Source organism: Pogoniulus pusillus, chromosome 16, assembly GCF_015220805.1.
Source record: "Pogoniulus pusillus isolate bPogPus1 chromosome 16, bPogPus1.pri, whole genome shotgun sequence".
NCBI lineage: Eukaryota > Metazoa > Chordata > Aves > Piciformes > Lybiidae > Pogoniulus > Pogoniulus pusillus.
The window spans coordinates 9690840-9706248 of record NC_087279.1 but is presented as its reverse complement, the minus strand read 5'-3'; the positions used below and the strand labels follow the sequence as shown (position 1 = coordinate 9706248).

The following is a 15409-nucleotide window of genomic DNA, read 5'->3' as shown; positions in this document are numbered from 1 at the left end:
GACGTGGCAAATTGCTTTTCTTTTGCTTTGTTTCTTTTAAATTTAGCAGACTACACTACTGACCTCAGTACTGTGTTGTGTCGAGGTATCCAAAATTTGCAACTCGGCCACACAAGTAAATTGCACACATTTAGAAGTACAACTACCCTGCAATAAATGCAAGCATCAACACATACAACTAAAACGTTGAAAGCATAAACAGTGGAAAACCCTAAAGTGTTAAAGCGAGATAAAAAAGGAAAACTACTTTAAATGCTTGTAACTTTTTTAGTGAAAGTTATTCCATACCAAACACTCAACAAAGAATCTGTTGCACAGCCTAAGTCATGGGATGAGGGAGAGGTTTTCTCTTGAGTTGCAGCAGATGTAGATCTGAGTAGAATGTATGTTTCATCAACCAGAGAAAGGGATAGAACCAGAATTCTGGTGGTGGTGGTGGGGCTCTATAAAAGCGGCACTCATTTCTGATGTTGGAACTAAAGAATCCAAAGAAAACAGATAGTGAAGTGAAACATTTAGTGCATTTAATTTATGTTGTTATTTAGTTTGGAAGTGTGGCCAGATATTTTTGTGGTTTGTTTGTTTGTTTGTTTGTTTTCTGGTTTGCTAGCTTACATTTATAACTGAAATGTTTGAAATGTAGTGTGGAGCTTCAGCTTTCTCAAGCACACTCATTCTTCTTCCTATCAAAATTTTGGTAGAAACCCTTTACTGAATTCTGCCTGTGTGTTTGCCAATTGTGCCAGCCAATCTGGTACTATATTTTTAATGTATGGATTTGAAGACACAAATCCCTTCTTTTATTGAGTCACTGCAAGAAAAACGCTGAGAAAGACTGTCTTGAAATACAAATAAGCGTGAATAGTTTAGAGAGAGGTAAAAAACCTAAAGAGAAAAATGTAGAGAAGAAAAGGTGATATAAGGGAATGACAAGGTAGATGTCCATATATTTTTGAAGCATATACTCCAGGGAGGTACAAAAGTGGTTCAGAGTTGTCTGAGGTAGCTACAGCTGGCAGTGAAGAAATTAAACTGAGCACAACTAATTTTCTTCTTTCCTTGAGAAAGAGTGTCTGAAGATTGAGATCTATTCTACCATAGTATAATCTGACCCAGCGGTGGAGAGAAAAACACGTCCTGCGAGTGTACGTGTGTGCATGTGCGCAAGGTTGTGCAAAGCTGCGCTTCAGAAAAATAGCATTGGTAGGAACAATTTGCTGATAGGGAGAGGTGGTGACTTTGGGATGGGTATACTTTCCATTTCTGTGGTTTACATTCACATTTTTATAATTCTTCATGTGCATATCCCAAGAGATGCCTTCAGCTTATATAACTTCTTGCCTTTTTTTTTTTTTCTCTTAGCTGAAAACCTCAGCTTACTGATAGGTGGAATAAATTTTATTTGATTTTATTTCAGTGTGATTTTGACAACCACCTTCCTGGGTACAGTTAGGTGAAACAGCCTGGGAAAGAGACATGAAATAGAGTAATAAGCTTCTCAATTAAATAGAAACTATTTGAAATCTTGCATCAGAATATGCAAATAAAATTGAAATAATAGCCAGGATTCAACTTCATACATAAAAAGATTAAATTAATAAAAAATCAAGGTTCTTTAAGAAGTAGACTCATCATCTATTTGCACTATTCAGATTAAATTACTGTGAGCAGCAGTTCTGTTTCCAAAAATCCTGAAGAAACGGCCCAGTAGAGTGCTGTATTCCTCAGGAGACATTGTGATGTCTTATTTTTCAAGAAACACAGAGTCACAGAATGGTGGGGTTGGAAGTGACCTTTGGAAGATAATGTAGTCAAACACTTAGGGTAAAGTAGCTTCACCTAGAGCAAGTTGCAGAGGACAGCATAAAATAAGGATCTTTAATATTGGATATTAATAATTTCTTTTTCCAGTTCCGTTCTTGCAATTAGGAAGGAAAGCTTTTTACCAGATGAATGGATGACGTAGTAATTGGTTCCCAGCATTATCTTTCTTTCCAGGACATGAGTTCACTTTTTAGACCTATTTAAACATTTTCATATTCTTATACTTGCCAAACTTATTGTAGCCAAAGACACTGGAATCATGTGCCATCTTGCTGCCCTCCCACACCAGCTAAACAAAGACATAGCAGTCATATATTGTGGATGCTACATGGGAATGAAATCCTCTGAAACAGACATTACAGACTGCTGGGATTCTAGGATCCAGTACAGCGGTACTGGTGGGACCCCACTGGCCTTGTTTTCCAAGGGTTTTATGGTGCTTGGAAACAGGTTCAAAGTAATTCTGTGGGACAGAATAGGTAGAGAGAAAGAGGGCAAGGACACAAAATGGAGAGGGGAAAAGAGAGCTTTACTATCCTTACACAGCTGCCTTCTGTGAAATATTCAAGAGATTGGCTTACTCCTTTCCTCTTTTTTTTCCCTCTTCATCCGAATGCACGATGAGAAAAAGAAATGCAAGCCTTAAAAGCTGTCATAAAACAAACTCATCATTTTCTAACTGGCACTGCCACAGAACTCTTCTACTCAAATGATTAATATTTAATACTTTAAGATATTAAATATATTAAAACTAACATAAAGTTTAACTCCAAATAAAGTGCTTGTGACACTGTTAGCTAGATGTTTCAAACTTTTCCATTACTGTTCTTGAAAGTCATCCTTTGTCACAAAACATTTTACTTTCCCATTCCAGCAGATCTGTAATACCAAAATAATTTCAGGTGGTTCTGGTGCCTTTCAGGAGAAATGTTTGGGCCTTTTCTGAGGTTCTCACCATTAAAGTTCTAGATTTGAGGTTATTTGTATGGTAGCTTTCATACTTCAAATGTTGCATATATACTAAATGCAGGGTCTGTGAATGAGAAATCCAGAATGAAAATTATAGGAATGTTGTCCTGACTTCACACATGGCTGTGTACCTCTTTCACAGGTGTTATGTGTCTACAAAACAATCTAAATGAGTAGGAGGCTGTGTTCCCTCCTAGAAGCTGTGGATGTTGCTCTAAAACAAATTTGCTTCATTTTTTTCCAGATCATAATCAACTATGAAAATGTCTTGCATGCTGTCTCATCAAGCTTTAACTTGTAAGCAGGCTAGAAGATACTAATGTGATTCTGCTTATCAGATGCTACTCATTTTCACTCTCTAGGTACTTTCTTCACTACAGCACAGGAAGTATTGCTGAGAAATATTGCTGTGCTCACATCTGCTGAAGTGCTACATAGACAAAAGCACTGATACAGCCACTCTCTCTACATAAACATGAGTTGTCTAAGATCTTTGATTAAGCAGTCCTGCAAGTTGAAATCTAAAATAATAGATTAATGATTATACAGTATCTGCTCATAAAATATTTATGAGTTCTCTCCTAATTTTGCATTGGATTGACTCGTATTATCCATGGCACCTATGAAAAGATGTTCAGTTAAGAGTATAATTTGCAGCTCATCATTGTATTAGAAATGACCTTGCAAGCTTTCCTGGAGGTGTAGTTATCACATAGAAACACAAAAGTATGAGGTACTCTTTTTTTTTTTTTTAATACTTGTAACTTTCAATATTCATTTAAGTATTTAACTTTCTACCCTGACATCGTTGGAAAAGCTATAAACACCTTAGGAAAGCAGAGAACTTTGTTTTCTGACAAGAGCAGCAGTAGTGGTTTACCTACCAAAAGTAAGCAGGGTATTGGCTTGAATGTAACCGATAGCATCATTTTATTGAATTATGTTGCTGGCTTTTTTTCTTCTTTTTCCTTTGTGTACAGTGTCTTAATCTGTAACATTCTCTGTAACTCTTTTCTATTTAAGAATACAGATGAGAACCTGTCTTATTCTAATTTTTTTTTGGCAAACTTAGGTTCCATTTGAACTCGCTGACTTTTCCTGGCTTGAGTGTTTTATTTAAGCTTTACATCTCAAACTTAGAAAGAAGTCCTGCAAAATCTGATAAGTATATTTTATAGCTGTGATTAGTATGAGTGGCTTAAGATGGACTTCCTGAAATTCATTTTGTAACTGGGTGGCTGTTGTCCTTCCCAATGCTGCATTGTTCTTCATTAGTTCCACTAATCAGTTTGATTTGCTGAGCTGGGTGCAGAGAAGGGCATTTTAAGTGTAAAATGGTAAGAATTGCAGAAGTCTATATTAAATCTAACTATTACAGGACCAGAGATAAAAGGGTAAGGTACAGCCTTCTTGACTGGGGCATCTTGACACAGACCAATAATAACAAAATGGTTTAGGAAATAGTTCTGGCATCATTGTTAATCTGTGAGTGTGATGGGCAGGAAACAATCATTGAAAACTCTAATATCTAATCAGTAAATGAGATTATGATTATAATGAATAAATAAGATGGCCACTGAAATCTACTAAAAGATATTTAACTGGCATCACATTTTAGCAAGGTTTAACTGAAGGTGTAGAGCCCCATTTTTTTTGATCTGAAGTGCTTCTGAAACTCATCTGTCAGGCTGTAGTTCTGATAGGCCTGAGAAGTTCAACACAAATAAGGGTTTCAGCAGCTGAGTTTATTCCAACAAATCAAACTTCTCACTATACATTACTAGAAAAATAAAAAATGCTCAACTCTCCTTAACCATCAGTTACATTTCCTTTTTCATTTTTACATTGGGGAAAGCCCCAGCATTTGTGTGAGCAGTTTAAAATGCAAATTATAAGCTGTCAGGCGCTGGCTGGCTGAGTGTGGCATCATCTATCAATGCTCCTTCCACCTGCATTTGCAGTGCTGGGTAACATAAGATAATTTATGTATGTTTCACTGTTCATCCTCCCAGATAAGATCATTATCTAGATTGGAGACAACAGAGGACATGCTAATAGTAAATTGGTTTTCACCTTTTTTTAAAAATTGTTTTCCCTCTCCCCAACTTATATTTATTTGGACTTTTTGACTGTCAGACAGACAGTTGAGATGCTTTCAAGTTTATGTAGCAGTTATGCAGAACTTCAAGGTTTGAGGGCTTTCCTCCTTCCAAGTCTTTGGTTTTGGAAACCATCTGCCAAGGCCATCATTGTTAGAATGTATCCCCATGACAAAAAACTGACTCCATGGAGTTTCCTACCACAAGCAAGACATGGAGAGACAACAGCTTCTGCACCAGCCTGCATACACCTGCATGAGCTGGCCTGCTTGTATCCTGACCTCTTTTTTATGCTAGATAGAGCGACGTGTTAGGCTTCTTTCTACGTCCTTAGACAGGTCTCTGCTTGATCCCTCTGTAGCTCTTTTGCTTCTTTTGCATTGTGCACCTGTATAAAACCTAATTTGTCATCCCAGAGCAGTACAGGTTTTCCGGCTTGCACACAGGTGTGTTCTGTAGTAAGCTGCAGCGTACTTGGTTTGAATCCAGCTTTACTGTCTTTGAAATGTTTATCACACTATTGGCAGACCTGAACAGTCTTTATATTTCTGACTGGATATTTTTTTATTAACTGGGAGAGGATCCAATTTTACAACTCTTTCATAGTGGCACATCCTTGTTGATGACAGCGCCTTCTAATTTACAGCTGTGCAAAAAGGACTGGCATATGGACCTAAACCAAGGAAAATAATTGACAAGAGTATATTGAGCTGGTTGAAAATATGAACAGAAAGATAACTCAGTGTAACAAGACTAATGTATCAAAGAGGTGGAAAACCTGCTAGGATTAGGATGTTCCATTTCCTTGAATGGACATTGCAGTCTATCCAGTGTGGTCAGAGATCTGAAATTCAGAGATGGACTTTTCCTACCTTTTACCCATCATTTTCTCTTCCCTCCCATCAGGAGTTAAGCCTTGCTTGCCAGCAGTTAAGACTCAGTCACTGATCCCAAATAAAATTTATTTCTCAATAGCAAGCTATATAAAGGCCTTAATGGATTCAATGAGGCAGAAAGAAAAAGGACAGAAGAGAAAAATAAGAGAAAGATGTGTGGAAGAAGGAAAAAAAATAAAGAAAGGATAAGAACTGAGGGCCATTGTAGGAGCCCAGGAAAAGGAACTAGGCAGCAATGATTGTATCTCCTGAAGTGTCTTTTGTTTTAGCCTAAAGTAACAGCAAAGAATAGCCCTTCATGGTGAGGCTTTAGCACTCTGTCCAAGACTGATTTCTGTATTCAAAGGGAGAAAGTAGAACATTCATGAGATGCATGCAGAGTTCTTGCTATCCGCCTCCTCTGTGTGAGGTTTTAAAACGACTACTGCAGTATTTTTTTTCCACTCCCTTGTGCACTGAGCATTTAAGGACACCTCAGTTTTGTTTAAAAAGGAGATTTTGGTGCCTCTCTCAGTGATTTTTCCAAACGTTCTATTTGTCAGTTAAATCAGAATCATATCTTCATGATTTCTTTCCTTTTCAGTTGCACCTTTAGAGCAGATATCCACTTTTATAGGAATACTTACTTAGGATCTAAGCCTTGATCCACAGCCCAAGGAAATCCAAACTGTTTCACTTTCACTGAAGGACACCTCAGGGCAAATGCAGATGTGAGATATTTTAAGCAGAGAAATCACCAGATCTGCCAACCTAGTGAATAAAAAGGAAGGTGGAGGGGAAGTCAAAGGGTGGAAGATCAGCTGTGATATTTGTAATAGTAGTGCAGTGAAATTTGCTGAAAAAGTTGAAGATGAAGTCAAAAGGCACAGATAAGCATTGAGGCATCTCTACAGAAGACGGGTACTGAGCAGCTGAAGGGAACACAGGCAGATTTGTTTTTCTGTTGAGGTTATCAGGCACTTTTTCTCCATTATCTAAAACAAATACACTGATTCAGTTAAAAAGAAACCCAAACTCTAGAAATGTGGTAATTTCAGTCATTTGTTCCTACACAACTTCCTGATATTTAATTTCTTCTTCCACAGAACTTGTCCTTCATTAGGAATTGTCCTATTTAGGACCATTTAGGGGAAATTATTTTAAACTAGAGGAGGGTAGATTTAGGTTGAACACGAGGAAGAAGCTCTTTGTAACGAGAGTAGTGAAATATTGGAACAGGTTGCACAGTGGTGTGGTGAAGACTCCATTCCTGGAGACATTCAAGGTCAAATATTTAGGGGCCCTGAGCAACCTGGTCTAGTTAAAAGTGTCCTTGCTCACTGCAGGGGTGTTGAACAAGATCTTTGAGCATCCCTTCCAGACCTGATGCATTTTATGATTCTATCCACCTCCCTCCAAAATTATCACTGAACAATACCATACAGGAAAATACCAATCAGAAGCCAGAATATAAGTTGCTTCTGTTCTTTGTGATCATTGTTGATGCACATGACAGGGTTAAGTTCTTAATCCTTCGGGGGCATGACACACTGGTTGTAGCTGTGATGTGTAACTGTTGAGACTTTCTGAAGCTGTGTTTTACAGAAATATCTGTGTGGCTTCCCAAGCCCTATTCTCTCTGTGTGTACAGAAATCACTATAGGTATTGCTTTGATGGATCTTGGGTATTTGGAGTGCTACTTGCATCTTCTCTTCAGCAAGAGAATTCAACGTATCTCTGGTCCCCCAACTAAAATACAGAAACATGAGAGTTGGTTCTCATTTATAGCTCTAACTCTCTTAGAGATCCTTCAATTTCATATTTCTTCTGCTGAAACATAAAAGGTATCAGCCTCTGTTTCTTGCAGAAGTAATTTGTTCTCATCTAGTGCTACTCTCAATAGTTTCAAGACTAGCTCATTCTTCTCAATTTACAAGGCTATTCAGAGGTATCCATCCCCATGGCACTGTTTGCAGAGTTTGGTATTAAATCAAATTCCTGCCAGTGGGAAGGCAATCTTTTTGGTTTCTGCAGTCAGTATGTGCTTTATCTACAATGTAAAAGTGTCTTTGTAGTGGAAGTTTTGTGTACAAGGCTGCTCTTGTGAGATTTACAAACTTGAATTCTGTATACCACCCCAGTGTCAACCTGCAGGGATTGAATCCAAGCTCAGCCTTAAGAAAGGGAAGGCTCAATGAAATAAATTGCTGCAGGAGCAACAAAGGCAGCTTCAGGGAGCTGCTGGTGCTCTGTTGGTAACTAAAAACATCCCCAAGAAGCAAATTGGCTGCCATGCACTTGCTATTCACTTCTGCTGTTGAGCAATTGAAATATTTGTGTGGTTAAAAAATAAAGTGAAAAAACCTCTCAAAACATTCCATATAAGCTTAATTGTCTTATATATAGAGATAGTAAGGCATGGCTGTAACCATCTGGCTCAAAGAATGAACTGTAATAAAAAGTTCTTGGAGTTATTTCCTGTGGCTATAAAATATGTTCATTGCTGTACTAGCAAACTAACCATAGTTCAGGTCAATAAGTATTTTTGTGGATTGGTTTGTATGTCACATGTTCCTGGAGTGCCTTTCTGAGGTTAGAATCTCACTGTACCAAGTTTTGGATGAATGCAGTGAGATGCCTCTATTCCCTAAAGAGCTTCCTCTGCATTCACATAACTGTAAGAAGTCTCTGGCGAACTGAAGGGTGAAGGCAGAGCTGAGACATCAAAGCGTTTGTCTAAGCTAGATCTGAGGCACTAACTCTGAAGTCACACTGTCTTCTAGCCCAACGTCTTTATGCTGTGATTTCTCTCATATTCTTATGCATTGCATCGCTGCTTCTCAGACTGAACTTCAGCTCAAAACCACAGTTAAATTGCAGCACACTGTCATATCAGTGCCCTACAAGGCAGCCTTGAGGTGATTTAAGCGCTTGATGTTGAGACTGTTTGGTAGGGATATTGCCTTTAAGCAAAATAAAAATGTGATTAACTGCATTCTAATAGATACAGCAGCCACAGGGAATGAAAATGTGGAGTACTGGAGTCTGGATGATAACTCTGCTTGTTAGTTTAAGTGGTGAGGCTATTTGCTGTATTTCTGATAAACTGTTATACATAATACGTGAGTAGTATTGCAAATGCTTTTTGGATAATACATATGTTAGTTATCACCATGGTGATAAGGGCTTGTATTCTTCAGTGGATGATAGAAATTGGTTTGTCATCCTCTGGGCAGACGAACACACACCTTTATCAATAACATATGTTAAGCTCTGTACTAACCTATAAACATCCTGAACCTCCCAATAGAATCATAGAATGGTTTCAGTCAGAAAGGGCCTTTGAAGGTCATCTAGTCCAATAGACAAGAGAGTTTTGTGATTACAAAAATTACCAAAAGAAGGAAGGGAGGTGAATGTGCTATAGGAATGTCACTTATGTCTGCTCATTTAGAAATCAATTTTTTTCCCCCAGTCTTTTCTGCACAAGATTAAATAATGATGGAAGAGTAAATTTAAAAATTTTTTTTTTGGTGGTTGGATTTTTTTTTTTTTTAATTATTGAGTCCAAACATTCTCTAACTCCACCAAGTTAGGTGCTAAACCCTTAGCACCACATCTCTGCCTCTTTGAAACACCTACAGGACAGAGGATTCAACCAGCTCCCTGGAGAGCCTATTCCAGTCTTTGAGGACCCCTTGAGGGAAGAAGTTTCTTCTAATATCCAACCTAAACCTCACCTGACACAACTTGAGGCCATTTCCTCTCTAACTGCCACTAGTTAATTGGGAGAAGAGACTGATGCCCACCTCACTCGAACCTTCTTTCAGGAGTGAGAAGTCTCCCCTAAGGCTCTTTTTCTCCTTGCTGAACAACCCCAGTTCACTCACCTATTCTTTACAAGACCTGTTCTCCAGACCTTTCACCACCTTTCTTCTCCTCCTGGACCTGCTCCAAGACTTCAGCATCTGTCTTGTTGCAGTGCTTTGGTACTTTGAGAAAACTCTGCAGGATTGATTGATAAATCATTAGATCTCACGTGTGACTAGTCTTGGTGTAATTTTGACGGGACCTTTTGTGACTACCTGGAGGAGTTCTGCTAGGAAATCTCACCTACTGATGCTTTTGGTAGATAGCATTGTATCCACTTGGCAGACTTCATGCAGCCATTTTTACTTCCTTAGTGGTGATATTAATTTGGGAGTGGGGGAGTGTGTGTTGTAGTTTTGTTTGTGATTATTTTTAAAGACAAGTGAGAGAAGTCAAGGAAGACAAGCAAGCAACGTACACTGGAGATGATAAGGAATGTTCTGATAAAGTTTTATTTCACTAGAAAATGTTGATTCACTGAAAGTAGTCATTCTTAGAGCAGTTAGTAATTACATGAGGACAACATTCATCAGGCCAACTCTCTTTCATGTCTTCTAACAAATAGTCTGAGGGTAAACAAACTGCCTTGTTGTCTTGATTAGAAGAATGAATTGGTCAAAAAATTTGAGTTCATTCCACTGCAGACTTAAGATCTTGCTAATTTTTCTGTGACATAAGAATCATTCCCTGTCCTGATCCTTGTATCTTTATCTGCTTTACAAGTTGAACATTTTTAGAATATGCCAGACCCTTAGGACTGATGTCTTCAATGAGATCTGGAAGGCACCTCTAGAATAGCTGATGAAGCACTTTCGTGTAGCACCTTATCACTCCCAAATTTCTGCCTGTGTAAACTGAGCAAGAAAACTGGAAATTCAGGTGCTAGTATGGGATAATTCTGTAAATTATTTTCATAGAAAATTGTCCTACATCAGGAACAATCATCCCATATAAAATGTTTTTAAGCAAAATTCAGGTTTCTCTGTAGGTATGTAACATATATATATATATATATATCTTGTGCATAAAGGCAAACTAGACAGCATTCAGAAGTCTAAAAACCTGGGAAGACTCCAAAAAGGAATAGCTTTGATTTATAAAAGCTTGAGCTTTTTAAAGACCTTTTCAAAATGAGAAAAAAAAAAAAACAACACCTACAAACTTCAGTTGATTAATTAGTCCTAATTTATATTTAGAAATCTTTCTGATTGATTTTTAAATTTGACTTTTACTTGATTAAATAGCAGTCTTTGAGATATTTGTGGCTCTGCAAATTCCCTCCTTGATGGGTGCTCTACATAAACACTTCTGCTTGCAGTGATGAGCTTAGCCAAGATGCTAAAGCTTACTCCCTCCTTATCAGTTGTCCTCTCCTTGCCTACAACCACAGAGCAGATCTTCCTCTTTATATGCTTGAATGTGAACAAAAGCAATAAATTAACATTATTCTTTTACATATTCATAGTTATAAGATATCATTATTTCATTTGTCATGCTGGTTCAAGGCTCATCCACTAATGGAGGAAACAATATAATGAATGTAAATCAATGCACCTCTTCAGGGACAAAACACCCCACCTGTCCTTATTTTGCTGAGACAGAATCCCAGGCCAGCCATGGGCTGCAGGCAATTTAAAGTCAACTAGGGCAGCTGGGCTGAGCTGGCTACAGGTGGATTCTCAGCCATAAGTTTCATGCTCAGTATAAAGGGGAAAAGTTTCCTGAGAATGAGGGCTTTTGGTCAGCCTCCTTCTATTGTTCGAGCTCCTCCTGACCCTGCTCCTCTTCCTTCTCCTGATTGTAGGCATTGTGCTTCTGATTTACTGTGGCCACTGTACCTTTGCTGGGTTAAGTATTATTTCATATGTTTCGTATTGGTATTAGTTTGGGATTTAAATATTTTTTTGTTTGTTTGTTTGATATAATTATTTTCTTGATTCCTCTTCTCTACTGGTGAGGGATCACTGGGTGATAGGATGACTGCTGTGGTTTAGCTGCAGATATAGGCTAAACATAGACACAGCTCTAAACAAAAAGATCCCACCTGGTGAGAGGAACAATGATACTTGGATTTTATCATTGCATTGCCTATTTCATCTTTAGGCTGCTAGAGCTGTCTCTGCTTATCAAGTTGTAGTGTTCATTTGAGTAAAAGTTTTCTGCAGCTTTCTGGATGTGGAAATGATACTAGTGAACTCCCCTTGTTCACAGGCTTATTTAGGGCATGTTGGTTTTACAACTGCTGGTATTTTTGTGTGCAGTGGTAGACTAACAATGACAAGCATGCTTTCTCAGAAATGGATAGCACACTCTAAGGCACGTTGGATAGGAGGGCACTCAGGCAGTTGGGTAAGTGCAGGATGAGTGTTCATTTTGGAGACTGACCAGCACAGGGAAGGCGCAAGTCAGTGCACTGAATTTCTGAGTTTTCTCTGAGTTGTATTTACTGTCTATCTAGGAGGTAAATCATCTTGTTCTCTTGACGTTTAACAGCAAGAAATTATAGTGAGACTGAAGTAACAGTATAGCTAATTCTCACTGTTTCTTAGTTCTGGCTGTATCTTGTTCAGGCTGGTGCATTCTTTGCAAGTGATGAGGTCATTATTAAGCTGTTCATGCATGTGGTTAGTTCAGGAAAGAATCTGGTTATCTGCTTTTACCATTATTTAGTGTTGAAATGCAAATACTCATATAACTGACTTAATGTAATAAAATCCACTGTTGCTAGGCATTATATAGACACTTTTGTGTGTTCCTCTCATCACAATTGAGCTTTACTAGTACTTTCATGGAGGGCAAATTCTGTTTCAAAAAGCACTTTATAGTCTTCTATCTGTTGGACATTCTCTACAGAAGCAATGCAACTTTCTTCTATTTGTGTGAGAAGGTTTCTTTCTGAAGATATGGGGAGATTTTCACCCTCACATTGCATTCAAACCAAACTGGGGTTCAGGGATAACCAAGGAGATTGTGTGCTGCTGGGAGTGTGAAGGGCACTAGTTCTGCAGTGTAGATAGAATAATGTTCCAGGATCATAGCTATGCATATTTCTGCTCAGTTTTTATTGATATTCTAACAACCAAATGTTTTGGGGTGGCATCTGTTAAATTAGGATGTTTTTAAGCAAATACATGGAAACCTACTTTACATTTAGTTTAGGTAGTGGGGTTTTTGGTTTTGGGTTTGTTGTTTTTTTCCATTAAGAATGAGGCCTGTAGACCCTATCAAAACAACCAATGAGCTTGAAGAGCAATTTTAGCAGAAATAAGGCTCATCTTGATTTCAGTGGTCATGGGCAATCTGGCAAAAAAAACAGCAGTGGTAGTCTGCTGGGGAATAATTTGAAGTTAACACATGTTTAGGAAACTTGGTGCTGCTTAAGGAATATTTATGGGAAGAAAAGGATCACCATCTAAGTGAATTGTTCAGTCATTTCAGCCTGGAATATGGGCTGCTGCAGTGCATTGATAATGTCTGCCCTTGGTACTTTTTCATTGCTGTCTAATGTTAGCTACATTCCTGGGTTGCTCTGTTGAAAGCTTATTTGAGAACTAAGGTACTCAGCACTGAATCAAAACATCCACCAGATTTTTTTTTCTTCCCCTCCCCCAGTTGTAAATTTTGGCTACAGGTTGGCAGTTTTTTTGAACACAATATGTTATTGAAATGAAGTTTGGGAAATGTTGAAAAGTTCATAAAGTCCGATCTAATGTAAACAATAATTATTGCTTTAAACAGGATTTTTTTTTTTCTTCTAAATAACTGTATGAAGTCCTTTTCAGTCAAGAGGTATCTCAAAAAAAGAATGCCAACTGAGATAGAACAGAATATCTTTCTGGTGTATTAACTCAAAATGAACTTGAGAGTTGAGTTCATTTAGTTGTAAAATAAACTGTTTCAGCTTGACTCAGACTTTTACTGACTTACTGCCTTCAACACCACAGAGATAAAAATAAGGACTGGCACAGCTCTACTAGATTGTGTTGCAGCCAATGATTTCAGTATGATGTGATATTAGAAGTGTTTCTTTTCTTCTGTTACAGTGTCATGTAAAAATCTTCTGCTTCTGTGATCACTGTGCATCCAACAAGGTCCTTGCATACTTTCATTAAATGTCCTCTCCTGGTCCTTATTTTCCAGCTCATCTTGCATTCCCAGTGATTTTTTTTCTCTTTGATACTGATTTCTCAAATGTTATCAATTTTTATAAGCTGTTGAGTTTTGAACTTCTCTCTGCTTCAAATGAAACTGTGCTCACATGTGATTCATTAGCACCTAAGAAGAAATTCTACAGTCTTTAAGCAATCTGATTAAGGATGTTCACAAGACCATTATGAAGCAAATTTCCTTCCATGGATAAACAAGACAGAAGAAGATGCTGAATAAACACACAGAGAAAAGAGAAAAAGCAACCATTTTGATGATTGTAACAGAATCAGAAATTGCACAAATCCCTCCTCTGGGTTTTCCTTTGGGGTTTTTCTGTGCATATGAAATTTTAGCTTTAAAGTATAGGTAGCTCTGGACTATCCTCCCCCCCCTCTTTGACATACTCAAAAACTCATGAAACAGCTGTGGTTCCTTTAGAGTGTTTTATATCACTTTCCTTCAAATCCAATTAATGTCAAAAATATCTGTTTCCAGTTGTCATTTGCATGTCCATAGATGCTGTGGTATCATATCAACAAAAGACTCTGCTTCAGACAACGGGAAATTTCACAGTATACCATAATGTTTGCAAAATAAAATCTCTTAGTTTGTTATGTATTTGCTCTTAACTTCCCAGAAGGTAAAGCAGGATAAAAATTGCTCTCTTCCCTATTACTTCATGCAGGTAGCCAAATTTTGTGCTCCCAAGAAGTTTCTCCACACAGGAGCATGCTTCAGTGTGGGTGTAATTGTCTATCCTTTGTCCTGTGAGACATACCTTTTATGTCACTGAGATCTAAAGGTTACTTGGCAGTTCTCTCAACAAAGGAAGCTGGTAGTATTAATCTAGTTCTCTGGGATCCACAATATCAACTATGTGGCTGACCAATAAGCTTTAAACACTGAATGAAACATAAGGATGAGCAGAGCATGGGATCAGGCCTTATTTACCATATAACTCTCCTAATACTGAATTTGAGCAAATTGCTGGTGATTCTTGCATGGATGCTACTTGTGTTTATAGCATAACAGAGTAGTAGAGGACTTCAGGGGAAGTGAATTACCAAGCCAGTGATTTTCCTGAAGCGTTAAGTGAAATCAAACACCATTTATAAAATGGATTACATCAGTAAACATTTTTGTAAAGGAAAATTTCTTCCCAGGTTCTTTTGGGTATATTTCCTTACTCTGCTTTGCCAAGGATGAAGTTTCTTCTTCTATACCCATGAGAGTAAAGGTACTCTTGTACAGTAGCCTATAATCCCACAGAGACATCCAGACTTTCAGTTATATGTCACAGATTTCTGTTTGCTTTTCCAAATGCCTTTCATAACCTATCTATATCTCTTAACACTACTGCAATTCTAGAACCACAGTTTCTAGCACGGTTTTATTATGAGGGTAGCTGTGCCTCAGCTTTGAGAAATGAGGACTCTCTTTTCTGATTAACATTCAGAAAGAAGACATAGAGTACAATTGGCTCAGCAATTTTGGCCAAAAATATCAATGAAGATATCAAAAAAAGAGAACAATATATTCCTCCTGAGCCAGCTGACATGGGTGACAATTTATTGTTAGTGTTTAAACTGCTGATGAGGCTGCTAAAACTGTGAGATTCTCCT

General features: G+C 37.9%; 1 protein-coding gene across 1 annotated transcript in view; it reads left to right on the top strand.

Annotated features, from left to right (window-relative positions):
* SLC6A11 (solute carrier family 6 member 11) overlaps positions 1-15409 on the top strand; it is a 77806-nt gene that overhangs the window by 19053 nt on the left and 43344 nt on the right. The gene's annotated exons all lie outside the window — the stretch shown is intronic.